We start from the raw sequence: 16,075 nt of genomic DNA, 5'->3' as shown, positions 1-16,075 counted from the left end.
GTTAAAACTTTATCAGTTATTAATTTTGCTGCACAGTAATATATCCTGTTTAGTTCTGTTATATCATATGGATCTCTATGGACAGTCCTAATTACTGTGTTCATTAGCTTTATCAAACTTCTGACTTTTGGGGTTTTATTGACCATCTGCAGTATATTTCTTTCATTGATCTTAATATGCCTAGCTATCTTTATTAAGTCAAGCAACTCTTCTCTTAACTCATTTTCTTCTAAACCTGAGGGCACCTTTTTGTTTAATATTTCTTGCAGTCATTCTATAGAAAGTTCTATTGCATCTTCCTGTAACACATTCTCTTCAATGTCATCCTGTGCCATCTATTGCTCTGTCATATGGGAACTCACTGGTCTATCACTCCTCAACATTAACTGTGTCAGAGTTTCCACAGTCTCCTGTTCCTTCCCTTGATGTTCACCTTGAAGTGAACATTCCTGTGGAAGGCTCCAAAATATCTTCACATGGCACCTGACCAATTCCTTCCCATTCCACTGGTTTCCTCTTAATTTGGAGGTCCATTGCTCTATCCTGTTGTGGTGCTTTTTGTATTAAATTTTCTACACCGAATCATTCACTTCAGAGGTACTCCATAAACTCAGTTTCTATTTTTTTAACTTCTCTATTACTAATCTCTTTTTCCTGTTTGTCTTCTTATTTTTGTATTGTAAAGTTTTCCATGTCCAGATTCCTTTGCCTGTATTTCTCTTCAAATATCTTTGCTCTTTTTGTATTGATTAGTTTTGCTGTCTCATTTGCATATATATTACACCATATTAAATCTCTGTTTCTTCCCCATGTCCATACTTCTTCTTCAGATGTATCATACTCTTCCTGTTTCTCCTTACTTTGGGGACTCTTTCCATCATGCTGTGATGTAACCTGTGTTAGACCTTCTACATCAAATCCTTCACTTTGCAGGGACTCCATAACTTCAGCTTCTATTTTTTTAACTTCTGCTTTATTAATCTTCTTTTCTATATTCCCTCTTTGAGATATTATTTTTTTTTATTGTGAAATTTTCCAAGTCTGGATACTTTTGCCTGTATTTCTCATTGAATATCTTTGGGTCTGCCTTCTTTATGTTGATTAATTTGGGTTTCACCTTTGCATAAATATTGCACCATATCAAATGTCTCTTTCTTTCTCATGTCCATATTTCTTTTTTATACTTTTCAAAAATATCTAGTTTTTGTTGTTTATATTTTCACACTTTCTCAGATGCTTCGTTTTCCAAATAGATCAAAGTTTATTGGTTTATATACTGTTTTTCACAAATCTGTTGTATTAATGACCACACATTTTTAGTTGAAGCTTCTGACGGTTTTTCTTGTGGAAGTATTTTTCTTTCCAGTTTCCTGTAATTTCTCTCTTGATCTTTTTGTATATCTTGTGTCTGGAAAGTCTGGGCTATAGTAACAATACATGCATAATTTCTTTCTTATCCTCAATAGTCCACTCTATCATCTTTATGGCTCATCTTTGGCCAATCAGTTTTTGTGATTATTTGTTGACTGCTATTTCCTTCTACAACAGGGGGGCCATCCTCCCCTGGGCCTGGCCTGGCCCCATTGTAGGAATGCTTCCATATTTTGAGGATCCTACAATGTCATTTTTTCCAGTCCTGACATCAGTGTACTTACCAGGATTGGACATTTTTTATCCTATCTTTTTTTAATTTTTGACCTACTTCTGTCTGTGATATATGCCATACAAATATAGTCTATACATCAATGTCGCCTTGGTGAGATTTTGTGAAAAACAGGGTCTACCTCATGAAGGTACTCATCAAGACTTGAGGATGAATTCAGTTTTAGCTCTACTACTCTCCTTTGCTTGCTGACTTTTCACCTCTCCATTCGGAGTATTTACCTACATGTCTCTGCTGATGTATCCCAAGGCTTTATTCTTAGTCCCTCCTCTTTAATATCTTTTTGAGTGGCCTCTATGCTTTGCTAGTCCAGCCTCTCTTACACAGTATGATGTTGATTTCATGCTTATATGTATATCAGATAACATACTTTAATGTCTCCATATTATACAAGAAGCCTTTTACACAGATGAGAAATGGCTCTGTAATGCCCAGCAAATACTCAGCCTTAAAAAAGGCAAAGCTACTGATATTTTCCCCAAATCACATGTCTGGCAAAGCAAATTTCAAAATCTTTTCACACAACAAAACTGAAACTGAAGCAGTCTTCCATATAAAACTTTTTGTAGTGATTATAAATGATAACCTTTAATTTGACCTGCATGTTCAAAGTAGCATAAAAAAGACTCACCAAAAATTAAGACTGCCCTACAGGCATAAAAACGTCCTTAGCAACACCACCAAAACCACTGTTGTCACTGCATACCTTCTCCCATGCCTCTTATACTGTGTACCCATCCTAGCTAACCTTCAGGCTACAGTAAAAAAATAAGCTAGGGGCATTCTATTAGGCTGAAAAATTTTCCACCAGCAAGCAATACTACATCCACCAATATGTTGCCCTTAAGGCACTAAATTGGCTTGAGCAGTGTCAACCCTTTAACTACATTGAGGTTATATCTAGAGACAATATTATTTACAAAGTCGATAAATTCCCTGCTTTTACTCCAATTCTCCATTCCTACCATCCTAACAGACTATTTTGATTTAATGAATACCTTCTCGGCATAAATAATCCCCAGAAATCTTCTGGCTAAAATCTGTACCCTGGCCTATGCATGTTATTTCTAAGAAATGGAATTCTATCCCCCTGTCAGTTAGATCTACCTCTACCCTCTCCAGATTCAAACATTTACTAAAGGAGTACCTAAATAAGACTGGTCTGTGTTCCTGCACTACCTTTGGTTGACCTAGTCCCTCCTTCCTTCCACCAGCATACTTCTTACTAATTCCTTTTCTCTGAGCATAGTCAATCTATTATTTCAGATAGTGGACAATTATAATTTTGCATAGGCTATGTTATCTAGTAACTGCTTTTTCAAAGAATGTACCCAGTGTGTTTAATGTCATCTCTATGAACTGCAATTTGTGAATTCTTTAACTACTAACAATGTTCTTTTTTCAGCTTATCATAGTGCAAATATTTGCACTATTTATGCATGTATAAGTTCACACTGCATGAACTGAAGTTGTGAATTGTTTAGTTTGTTAATATGTTGTTCTTCTGTTTTAGGTTTTGTAATAACTTTGTTAAATGCCAACCATATTATGTCAATGTGGAATTTTGTCTCCCCAGGCCTCCACTGAAAATGGGATCTTGTCCTAGTCAGACTTTACCAGTAAACACATATCAACTAAAATGAAAAATAAAACAGAAACATGATATCCCCTGCTGTATAACATTAGATTAGGAACAGTCAAATATAAAGATAAGCAAAGACAAGCACATAAGCATGAATGGTGACAGAAGAAAATATCACCTTTCAGATGATGACATTAAGAAAGTTCTGGGAAAGCAGTTGCATCCTGTGGCTGTAGCCCTTCATGTAACTCATGATATAATATTAGGAAAAGACTTTCCCAATTTTAAAGCACTGTGGAAATGTAGGAAGAATCCACAGACACAGCAAGCCAGACTTCTATACTTAACAAGAAAGAGTTGATCCATAGATAAATATCCCTATTAAGTATAAGACTTGGGCTGGGGAGCAAAGCAGAGACAGTCATATAGAGCTTCAGAACCAAAATCTGGAGTTGGCATAAAAACAGCAAAATGAACTATAAAATATGTTATGTATAGACAGAAAACAGTCACTGGGGATGCACAAGCCAGTGCATTTCTTTGTGCCAGTCTCAAGCCTGGATAAATGGGGAGGGTTGCGTCAGGAAGGGCATCCGGTGTTAAATTATGCCAAATCATACATGCAGACAACAGTACAGAAATACATACCGGATCGGTCGAGGACCAGGTTAACAACGACCGCCACCAGTACTGTTGGCCAACAGGGTGCTGGTGGAAATTGGGCTACTGTTGGCCGAAGGAGGAGAAGAGGGGAAGGCATGTCCCAAGGCAGGTAAAGGCTAGCACTGTGATAGTGAGGATCAGAACTTTGAATGTTGGCAGTATGACTGGTATAGGGAGAGAGCTAGCTGATATGATGGACCGAAGGAAGGTTGGTATATTGTATGTGCAAGAGACCAGATGGAAGGGGAGCAAGGCCAGGTGTATCAAAGGCGGTTTCAAATTGTTTTATCATGGTGTAGATGGGAGGAGAAATGGCGTAGGCATTATCCTGAAGGAACAATATGCTAAGAGTGTTTTGGAGGTGAAAAGAGTGTCGGATAGAGTGATGTTTATGAAGCTGGAAATTGATGGTGTAATGATGAATGTTGTTAGTGCATATGTTCCACAAGTTGGGTGTGCGATGGATGAGAAAGAAAGATTTTGGAGTGAGTCGGATGAAGTGGTGATGACTGTACCCAAGGGTGAGAGACTGGTGATTGGAACAGATTTCAATGGGCATGTTGGTGAAGGGAACAGAGGGGATGAGGAAGTGATGGGTAGGTATGGTGTTAAGCAAAGGAATGCAGAAGGTCAGATGGTAGTGGATTTTGCGAAAAGGATGGACATGGCTGTGATGAATACATATTTTAACAAGAGGGAGGAGCATAGGGTGACATACAAGAGTGGAGGAAGATGCACACTGGTGGATTATATCTTGTGTAGAAGGGCCAGTCTGAAGGAGATTGGAGACTGTAAAGTGGTGGCAGGGAAAAGTGTAGTTAGGCAGCATAGGATTGTGGTTTGTAGGATGACATTGGTGATCAAGAAGAGGAGGATGAGTGTGAGGGCAGCACCAAGGATCAAATGGTGGAAATTGAAAAAGGGTAATTGTGAGGTGATGTTCAGGGAAGAGTTAAGACAGGCACTGGGTGGCAGCGAAGGGTAACTACAGCAGAGCTAGTAAGAGAGATGGCTAGAAAGGTGCTTGGTGTGACATCTGGAAAGAGGAAGGAGGACAAGGAGACCTGGTGGTGGAATGAAGTACAGGAGAGTATACAGAGGAAGAGGTTGGCAAAGAAGAAGTGGGATTGTCAAAGAGATGAAGAAAGTAGACAAGAGTATAAGGAGATGAGGTGCATGGCAAAGAGAGAGGTGGTGAAGGCTAAGGATAAGGCGTATGAAGAGTTGTATAAAAGGTTGGACACTAAGGAGGGAGAAAAGGACCTGTACCAATTGGCTAGACAGAGGGACTGAGCTAGTAAAGATGTGCAGCTGGTAAGGGTGATAAAGGATAATGAGGGAAATGTACTCACAAGCGAGGAGAGTGTGTTGAGCAGATAGAAAGAGTACTTTGAGGAGTTGATGAATGAAGAGAATGAGAAGGAGAGAAGGTTGGATGATGTGGGCATAGTGAATCATGAAGTGCAATGGATTAGCAAGGAGGAAGTAAGGATAGCTATAAAGAGGATGAAGAATGGAAAGGCTGTTGGTCCAGATGACATACCTGTGGAAGCATGGAGGTATTTAGGTGAAATGGCAGTGGAGTTTTTAACCAGATTGTTTAATGAAATCTTGGAAAGTGAGGGGATGCCTGAGGAATGGAGAAAAAGTGTTTTGGTACCGATTTTTAAGAATAAGGGTGATGTGCAGAGCTGTAGTAACTACAGAGGGATTAAACTGATCAGTCACAACATGAAGTTATGGGAAAGAGTAGTGGAAGCTAGGTTAAGAAGGGAAGTGATGATTAATGATCAGCAGTATGGTTTCATGCCAGGAAAGAGCACTACAGATGTGATGTTTGCTCTGAGAGTGTTGATGGAGATGTACAGAGAAGGTCAGAAGGAGTTGCATTGTGTCTTTGTGGATTTAGAGAAAGCATATGACAGGGTGCCTAGAGAAGAGTTGTAGTATTGTATGCAGAAGTCGGGAGTGTCAGAGAGGTATGTAAGAGTGGTACAGGACATGTACAAGGGTAGTGTGACAGCGGTGAGGTCTGCGGTGGGAGTGATGGATGCATTTAAGGTGGTGGCGGGATTACATCAAGGGATCTGCTCTGAGCCCTTTCTTATTTGCAATGGTGATGGACAGGTTGACAGACAAGATAAAACAGGAGTCCCCTTGGACTATGATGTTTGCAGATGACATTGTGATCTGTAGTGAGAGTAGGGAACAGGTGGAGGAGACCCTGGAGAGGTGGAGATATGCTCTAGAGAGAAAAAGAATGAAGGTCAGCAGGACTAAGACAGAATATATGTGTGTGAATGTGAGGGAGGATAGAGGAATGGTGAGGATGCAGGGTGTAGAGGTGGCGAAGGTGGATGAGTTTAAGTACTTGGGATCAACAGTTCAGCGTAATGGTGAGTGTGGAAGAGAGGTGAAGAAGAGAGTACAGGCAGGATGGAGTGGGTGGAGAAGAGTGTCAGGAGTGATTTGTGACAGACGAGTACCAGTAAGAGTGAAAGGGAAGGTCTACAAGAGGGTAGTGAGACCAGCTATGTTATATGGGTTGGAGACAGTGGCATTGACAAAAAGGCAGGAGTCCGAGCTTGACCTGGCAGAGTTGAAGATGTTAAGATTTGCACTGGGTGTGATGAGGATGGACAGGATTAGGAATAAGTATATTAGAGGGTCAGCCCAGGTTGGAAGGTTTGGAGACTAAGCCAGAGAGGCACGATTATGTTGGTTTGGACATGTGCTGAGGAGGGATGCAGAGTATATTGGGAAAAAGATGCTAAGGACGAAGCTGCCAGGTAACAGGAAAAGAGGGAGGCCTAAGATAAGGTATATGGATGTGGTGAGAGAGGACATGCAGGTGGTTGGTGTGACAGAGCAAGATGCAGAGGACAGGAAGAAATGGAAACAGTTGATCTGTTGTGGCAACCCCTAACGAGAGCAGCCGAAAGAAGAAGAAGATAGACAAAAATCAGGTTCATGTATGTGATCAAAAGCATGCCCAAGTAACAGAAACCCAAAACTTTGAGGTACCCGTATATGATCTACTAAAAATACTAAGTAAAACAGAAGTATACACAGACACTTACGTGTTAACACAGATACAAAGAAAACAAAATAGAAAGAGAAAGGCACTTGAGTGAGGACCCTCAGAAAAAAGTGTGTGCAGAAATTGAAGTAAGGAGGAGAATGCACAATTCTGAGCCTATTTATGTGAGTTTAAAGAAGAAACTATAAAGAAAGGCAAACTCTCCCAAACATGTACCTGTAGATCAAGAAAAGAGTATAAGTGATAATAAACTGTGCTCTGCTGTAACTTCCGTAATTGGAAAACAACAAAAAGAAGACAAATTAAGTCAGAGGGTATTATCTACTCAAACTTAGGTTCATAGGTTCATAGGTTCATACTAGGCTATCTGCCCTAGGGCATTTATAAGCCTAGCCAGAATGTGTTTGGCTTTCGCCACCCATTTTAAATTTATTTTGCTATGCCCTTTTTCGAGGTTAGTATACTGTGCCTCTGTCTAACAGTGACACAGAAGTGATACCCGGGGTATACCTATGATCTCCCATCCACTCATCAAGATTCCTCTTGAATAGAGTCAATGAGGGACTCTGCCTAACCTGGACTGGGATTTTATTCCAGAGTGAAGGGAGCCTCTGGGTTATGAATCTGTCCCTCCAGCATGTCCTATTTATTTCAGTGCTGAGGTTCAAGTCTCTCGAGCGCGTAGCTCGATAGGATTTGGATTTTCTGAGGTGCAGCATGTCCATTAATTCCGGGTTGGACATGGCTTTATACATCAGGCACAGATCGCCTCTGAACAGGCGGTATGCCACTGAGTAGAGCTGGAGTTTCTTTAACCGGGCAGCATATGGCATCTGTTTGAGCCCTTTGATCCTCTTGGTGAGGTACTTTTGGGGTCTTTCCAGTTGCTGCAGGTGTCTGGTAAGGTACATCCCAAAAGGGGCATTGTACTCAATTATGGGCCTGATGAGGGATGAGTAAAGAGGCACGATGACCTCCCCTGAACAAGATGTGAATCCCTTCATGATTAGGTGGGCTATATAAAATGTTTTTCTAACCACTTTGGCCACATGGTTGTCAAATGAGAGATTGCTATCAACTTAGGTCCCCAGGTCCCTAATTACTTCTTCTGTAATTAATGGATTACCACCTATGTGGTAATTTGTGGGCACTTTGTTTTTGCCAAAGGGGATGACTATACACTTTTTGGCATTTAGCTTGAGGCCATGGCTCTGGCACCAGTTGTCTGTTTCTATGAGGCCCTTTTGGAGGATGCTTGTGTCGGCTGGAGAGTCGATTATGGCGCCCAGTTTGCAGTCATCTGCGAACTTGGTCAGCCACAGTCCTTCTGTGTTGGCCTGTACCTCCGAGAAATATATACCGAACAAGAGAGGTCCCAGGACTGAGCCTTGTGGGACACCACTTGTAACTGGTTTGGAGTCTGACATGGCTCCAGCAATTCTAACCATGTGGGTTCTGTCCTTGAGCCAGTTTGCAATCCATCTAGTGACATAGGTGTTTATATTTAAGCTGGTGAGCTTATCTATAATGCCCGAGTGGGGTATTGTATCGAAGGCTTTTGCGAGGTCCAGGTAGGCTGTGTGGACCACCTTCCCCTCGTCAATGGCCTTGGTGACTGTTTCAAAGAAATCAAACTGGTTTAAGAGGCAGGATCTGCCCTTAACAAAGCCGAACTGGGTAGGATCCAGTGTCTGTAGGTCCCCAATATCTTTATTTATGAGGTCCATGATGATCCTTTCCATAGCTTTGCAGACCAAGCTAGTCAGGCTTATGGGGCGATAGTTTTCAGGATCCGTTGAGGCACCACCTTTATGGAGAGGGACCACTGTTGCTGTACGCCACTCTTTGGGCACATATCCTGTAGTAAGGCTGAGATTGAACAGTAGTTTTATGTTTGGGTTTAGCTCTTCTTGGAGTTCATGTAGGATGCAGCCCGGGACACCATCTGGTCCCACTGATGCTGTGTTTTTTGCTTTGGAGAGGGCGGCTCTTACCTGAGCATCTGAGATGTCAGGGGGGCAGCACTCTGCTGGATAGATATTTGCCCTTTTGGTGGGGAGGGGGGGAGAATTTTGCGCTGAACCTGTCAGCTAGGATGTTGGCAATGTCTGTGGGTTCAGTGTATTTTTTGTCATTTTGGACTAATTCTGAGCATATCTGGGAATTACCACCCAGGTTCCTAACATAACTAAAGAAAGCCTTGTGATTATCCTTAGTGTCCTGTGCAATATTTCTCTCGAAGCTGGCCTTAGACAATTTTATGAGTGACCATAGTTTTTTGCTAATACTGATCAGTGATGCCTTCCCTTTTTGGGATTTTGCTCTATCATTTAGTAGCTTCCTCCTTCTATTGTATAGTTTGTTTATGGCTGGGGTCCACCAGACAGGTCGTCTGCCTTTGGAGGATTGGGTCTTGGTTTTATTTGGGATCGCATGATCCATGCATTCCTGAAGGTGTTCATAGAATGCGTTTATAAAGGATTCTGCGGTCTGGGCCGTATTTTCCACAGGCCCGGGGGCTTTGAAGGATTCCACCTCAGTTTTGAGGAGTGTGAAATTTGCTTTAGAGAAGTTTTTCACTGTGGTTTTCTGGGCTGAGGGTGGGGTCGGGATGTGAATATCCAGTGAGATTAGTTTATGGTCTGATCTTACCAGTGAGGGATACACTCCTGGTCTGGAGCATAGAGTCCCCATGTTGGTGATAATCAGGTCCAGTATGTTTTCCCCTCTTGTGGGAGTGGTAACAAGTTGTTCCATAGCATTTGAGTTTATAAATTCTAGGAATCTTTGGGCTAGGGTGTTGGAGCTAGAGTAATGCTCCCAGTCTATGTTTGGGTAGTTGAAGTCGCCCAATATAATGGTGTTTGGAGAGACCTTCATATTTTCCAGTGTTCTCAGGAAGGCTGAGTGGGGTTCCTGGGTTTGGGAGGGTGGTCTGTAGCAGGCTATAAACTGGAAGGCAGTTTTACCCACTGTTAGTTGTACATGGATAGTCTCTGATGCTTCATGCTTTGCCACCAACCTGGAGGTGTGGGTATCTTTGATGAATATCGATACTCCCCCTCCTTTTGTGGTTCGATCCAAGTTTTGGGGCCGAAAAGCATGGTATGAGGTATAACCTGGTAGTGCTGGGGTGGTCTCGGGAGCCCTGAACCAGGTTTCTGTTACTGCACAGATATCGATGTTCTCCATGTTAAGGAGAGTTTTGAGTGCGTGCATCTTGAGGTTTAGACTTCTGGCGTTGAGTAGCATTACTCTTAGTTTCTTATCCCTTGTGATACCTATGGGGGTGGGTTTGTCTTTTGAGCCTTGCCTAAAAAAGGCACTATGGGGGTAGCAAGAGCCTTTGCCAATATCTGAAAGCCCAGGGGTGACAGGTGCAAGCCATCTCTAGCGAAGCATCATGGCTTGTCGAGCATATCATCCCAAGCTGACAGGCATTGGATCCCCTTTGAATGACACCAGTACTTAAGCCAATTGTTGAAATTGATCATCTTGTCTTCATATTGTGGCATCATTAGGTGGGGAATAGAGAGAGAGAGAGAGGGAGAGGTGGGGAATAGAGAGAGAGAGAGGGAGAGATTAGAAAAGAGAACTCAGAAGGAGTGTATTAATAGGCAAAAAAGTGAAGCAGAAAGTTATTTTTATTTCAGATACCATTTGTGGTAGAAGACACATAAGAAAATGCAGTGTCAGTGTTTTAAGCAGAAGAAACACAAGGTTCAACTGAGTTTACCTCATCAGAATTTCTGTATGCCAGGCATTTAAGAGTGCTGATTGACACTGGAAAGGAAACTTGGAAAAAAGAAAAGACACATTTAAAAGTATGATAGAACACTTTCTTAGTCTGCAAGATATATTACATCTATTAACTCACTCAGGCCTAAATCACATGTTTGTATATTTCCAGTTCACACCCATACTGCCTAATGACAGCCAAAACTTTTTTGGTTCGGGACTTCTTTATCTAAGTGACTTAACAGATAATAGCAGACAGTTTTGAAAAGGGCAAGGGGTTATTAATAAAATTACACTCAGATTGTTAGTCTAGGATGTCCTTCAGTGGAGAAATTAATCTTTATTTGCCATGTATTTATATTTTCAAGTTTATGTTCATATTTTCATAACGGAAATCTACATATTATTGAGATGTACAGTGTGAAACACCAATGTGAGAGACAGGAAAATCTAAAGTGCTGGTTTATATCACCTTATACTGGAAATGTCGCTAGTTGTTTGCTAGTATTGTATTTATGAAAATAAGCACTATTTCCATATGTGCTTAATGCTTCAGAAAACAAGTGACTTATAAACTGTTGTATGACAATAAATGAAATCTCAGATGTTGAAGAAAACTCCCTTGGATATTTGCATTGTAAGTTGCACATCTTGAGAGATATCCAATCAATCCGTGTAAAATAAGACTACCTGCAACCTCATTATGCACAACTCCAGCAACCGAAACATGCATCCCATCAGAATCAATTACCTTTGACATCCACTTCCTTCAGGCCAATGACCGTTGCTCACTTTGCGCTCCCCCACTCATGCCTCTTTGTGCCTCAGTATAACAAGTAGAACCTCCACTGCAACAGGCACCATCACCTTTCGGGTCACTTCCTTCAGAATTGGCAAACACTGTCCTGAAATAAAATTAAAATAGAAGTTGAAATATTTTGCATACATGCTAGATAGAGAAAGTTATCTAATGAAAGATAAAACACAAGGAGATGTAGTTAGCAGAAACTCTTACTTGGGCAAAAAGCCTAATGGACAAGCAATAAGTTTGCTCACATCCCTGGTATTTCGTATTATACTTGCAAGACAACATGACCAGAGTCATATGGAAGGTATGCTGTATAGTCGACTAACTACTACTTAACTTAGCAGTGTTTGTTTACACTTCCTACATGGTGTGGTATTAACTGTATTAGGGGGAGTGTGATTACGTAACCTATCTAAGGGTCGTTGGCAAAGAATACGTTTCAAATTCTTCCTGTTCCTATAAACATACCCTGGTCTTGATCCTACAACTTTCTTAATGTTGTCATCCAGTAAAAGTATATCCCAGTACTTCTCAAATACAATGTTCCTACATAGATGAGAGATTCTCCTTTATACACCCTGTTACCAACCATGAGTACACCTTTCATACTAAAACAAATTGTCAAAGTGAACATTTAGTATACTTGGCTAGGTGTATTTCCTGTGAGTCTTTTTATATAGGTAAGACCAATAGAAGACTCTAGGAACGTGTCAGGGAACATTTATATCATATGTGTATTGGTACTCAAACCTATGCACTTGCAAAACATCATAAAGAGAGAGGTCCCAACCACACATTTGTTTTTCTTGTGATGCAATCATTCAAACCAAATATAAGAGGTGGGGACATAGAAACATTAACTGAAGAGAATGAATTAAGATGGATTATCAGATGTCAAGCAGATAAGGAACCTGGGTTAAATGATAAAGCGTCTCTTAAGCCATTACTACGGGAAAGAAGGGCTATAGTTTCTGCTTGAATGAATTATGAATTTTGTTTTTATACATATATATTTTTAAATATGGTATATATTCTTTAATTAATATTTATACATCAAGTATATATGTATCTAGTTTTTATCAATGTCATTTAAAGCTTAAAGAATTCTATTCATGTTCATATTATTTTATTTTATATAAATGTATTTCACAAATATTTTACATCAGATTTTTATAACACATTCAAATTAGAATGATGTCATTATTGTAGAGACCAATGAAGTGTAAGTGTTAGGTATTTAAATGCTTAAGGAACTCTGTTTAATTTATGTCTGATGAAGCTGAAAGGTGAAAGCGCTTACAACTGTTAATAAAATTGGACTGCTTGAATAGTCCGCGTTCTCATTATATCTTCGTTTAATTAAATTTTGGATTGGTCTGCTTGATTCCTGTGGATGAACTTGTTATTCGCTTTGCCATACTCTGTGACGAGATTTTTGGACTTTTCCACAGGATTCTTTACCCTTTGGTGCTGTGCTTGCTTACTTCTATTAACACTTTTTACTTTGTTCACGTTGCACCGAGGGAGCATGACTGAAATAGCAGCAGGAAATGATGTCTTTGAATTGCTGTATACTCTACGAAGCCATGAAGTGAGTGACAGTCGCTCTACACGCTTTCAGGAGTGTGTTGTTGGCCAAGAGAATTTATTGTTCTTATACGAACCTACAGATGAAAACGATCCTGATGATGTTGATTCTAACAGTTTAATCGGGTTGAATGAGGAACTTAACAAATTAGAACTGGATTTCTTGAAATTAAAGAGAATGCAATTGCAACGCCTGCACTTTGACGTTTGTCTGGACAGAAAGATAGTGCCAAGGGGGCTGCGCATTTTAAAGATGCCAACAACAGGTAACTTGTATCCAAGTTTATTATATCAGTGGCAACAGCTCAATTTAGAGCTTAGCTATAAATACATGAGACTGTTAAATGACTTTTTTGGTATAGAAGAGGAGAAACTGAGGAGAGACTTAATTAAACAACAGGAGCGTATTCTATTTGAATTTCCAGGTCATAAAGCAGAGCAAGCGATGGACAGACTTTTGGACAGTGTTAATTTATATGAAAGGAGACTATTGGAGCAAAAAAAGAACAAAATTAACAGAGACACTAGAGATTTCAAAATGGGCCATGTCTTTACTTGGCCTAGACGTGTTAATGAAGTTAATAATAATCGCATTGCTCCCTCTACAAATGGACTATCCACCAATGTGTTGAATGTAAAACCATTAGAAACTGTAATTACTAATAATGTATTAGGAACCAATGTTAATTTAGACGTTGTTAATGCTGTTAATGCTGATGGTTCAACTTCAAATTCAGAGTTTCAAGTTCCTTTTAATGAAAGCAATTTGATGAATGCAAATGTTATAAATGAGAAAGATAACAATGTTCCTGTAGAACTTATTAACACGAATATTACTCCTTCTCCATTACATACTGAACAAGTTGTAAGGCGCAAAATAATTTCTACTTTGCCTTCATCAACAATTTCCAACACAGAAAGGTCTAATTTATTAGTTCCTTTTCCTATAGACACCACCCAACAAATGCAGAGACAGAGAACATACAGCAGGGGGAAGGTGAAACAGAAAGGTTCAGGGAGCGATTACACGGGTCCCACTCTGAAGAAGATGTGGGAGCATGCTCCCAATCCTTAGTTCTTAATTTATCACACAAAACTTTAAATAAATTTGAAAATCAAGTCTTAAATAAAGGTTTAACGTTCATTCCTAGTAAAACAAGTGACATCACAGATACAGTCTTAGACACAAGACTTTTTGCGCGGAATATACAATTAAAGTTGGAATTTGGGGACAATAATGGTATCAATGAACGCAAGGTTTTTTGAACCCCTAGTTTATATGTCCCCCCTTTACATCCTTTGATAGAAACTTTTACTCGATTAGTAGAACAAGATTTATTTAAATTAAGAAAGAAGAGTAGAAAGTTATATGGTAGACAGAATTTGACTTTCCAACAAAGGAAAGCCCTTACTGGGCTGGCAAATGATCACTCCATAGTTATTCGCCCTGCTGATAAGGGAGGTCCCATAGTTGTGATGAACTCAGAAGATTATTTGGAAAGTATGTTATTAATGTTGAGTGAAGATTCTTTTTATTCTAAGATTGGACTGGATGAAGTCACTGACAAGGTTTTTAGGATTTATGACTTGTTAGATGATCTTTATAAAAGCCGAGACATTGATCATGAACTTTTAAAATTTTTAAGAGTTAACAAACCCCTCATACCAGCTATACAGGGGCTTCCAAAAACACACAAGTCCATGGAGAAGCTGCCTTTACGCCCCATAGTAGCTGGGAGAGGTTGGGTAACAGAGCCCCTCTCGTTGTATCTGGAACATTTCCTCAGGCCTATTGTTGATGCTAACTCTATTATTTTAAGAGACAGTAAACAATTTCTGTTAGAACTGTATACATTCACAAAAGGGTTACCTGATAACAAACCCTACATCCTTGTGACAATGGATGTAAAAAGTTTGTTCACAGTAATTCCCAATGATACAGGTGTTTTAATGGTACATCAGTACTTAACTGAACATTCAGACTTGACTCCAAAGATTTTAGAGCTATTAACTCTGCTTTTAGAGACAGTTTTACAAAATAATGTTTTTATTTTTAATCAAGAGATATTTTTACAAAATGATGGCGTAGCTATGGGCACTTCGTGTGCCAATAGCTACGCCAACATAGTGATGGCTAGATGGGAGCAATCTGAATTATTCCCTTTATCAGAGTTTCAAAATAATGTTCCATTTTACAAACGTTTTGTAGATGATCTTTTTTTCATTTGGTTTGGGTTAGAAGAAGAATGTCTTGATTTTGTTGCAATTATTAATGATTTGACCACTTTCCTTAGTTTCACTGTAAATTATTCTAGAAGCAGGATTTCTTTTTTAGATGTAGATATAACAAGGTTAGATAATGGTTTACTAAATACATCTGTACACCGCAAGTTATGTCACAGGAACACTCTACTTCACAGGGAAAGTATGCACCCTTCCTTTGTCTTTGGAAATGTGGTAAAGGGACAAGCAATGAGAGCCTCAAGGTTTAATCCTACTCAGAATGGATATACAATGGAAGTCTCAGATCTCAAAGAAAGACTACTTGACAGGTGTTATAAACAACATGAAGTGGCTGTAGCTATTGATTATGTAAATTCCCTTAGACTAGGGCAAAACCATATTTTTCTGATGTTGAAGTAAATGGGGAACAGTTACAAAATTCTTGAGGTTTAGGACCATTGAAAGTTCCATTGTTTTACACTACTGATATAGTAAAGATTCAAAATGTATTTGAGAAGCACTGGGATATACTTTTACTGGATAACAACATTAAGAAAGTTGTAGGATCAAGACCAGGGTATGTTTATAGGAACAGGAAGAATTTGAAACGTATTATTTGCCAACGACCCTTAGATAGGTTACGTAATCAAACTCCCCCTGATACAGTTAATACCACACCATGTAGGAAGTGTAAACAATGTTCCTACATAGATGAGAGAGTCTCCTTTATACACCCTGTTACCAACCATGAGTACACCTTTCATACTAAAA

Source organism: Protopterus annectens, chromosome 8.part0 (assembly GCF_019279795.1).
Source record: "Protopterus annectens isolate FY-2018-M chromosome 8.part0, PAN1.0, whole genome shotgun sequence".
Lineage (NCBI taxonomy): Eukaryota > Metazoa > Chordata > Ceratodontiformes > Protopteridae > Protopterus > Protopterus annectens.
The sequence above is the reverse complement of the archived record's forward strand: the minus strand, read 5'-3'. Positions refer to the sequence as shown.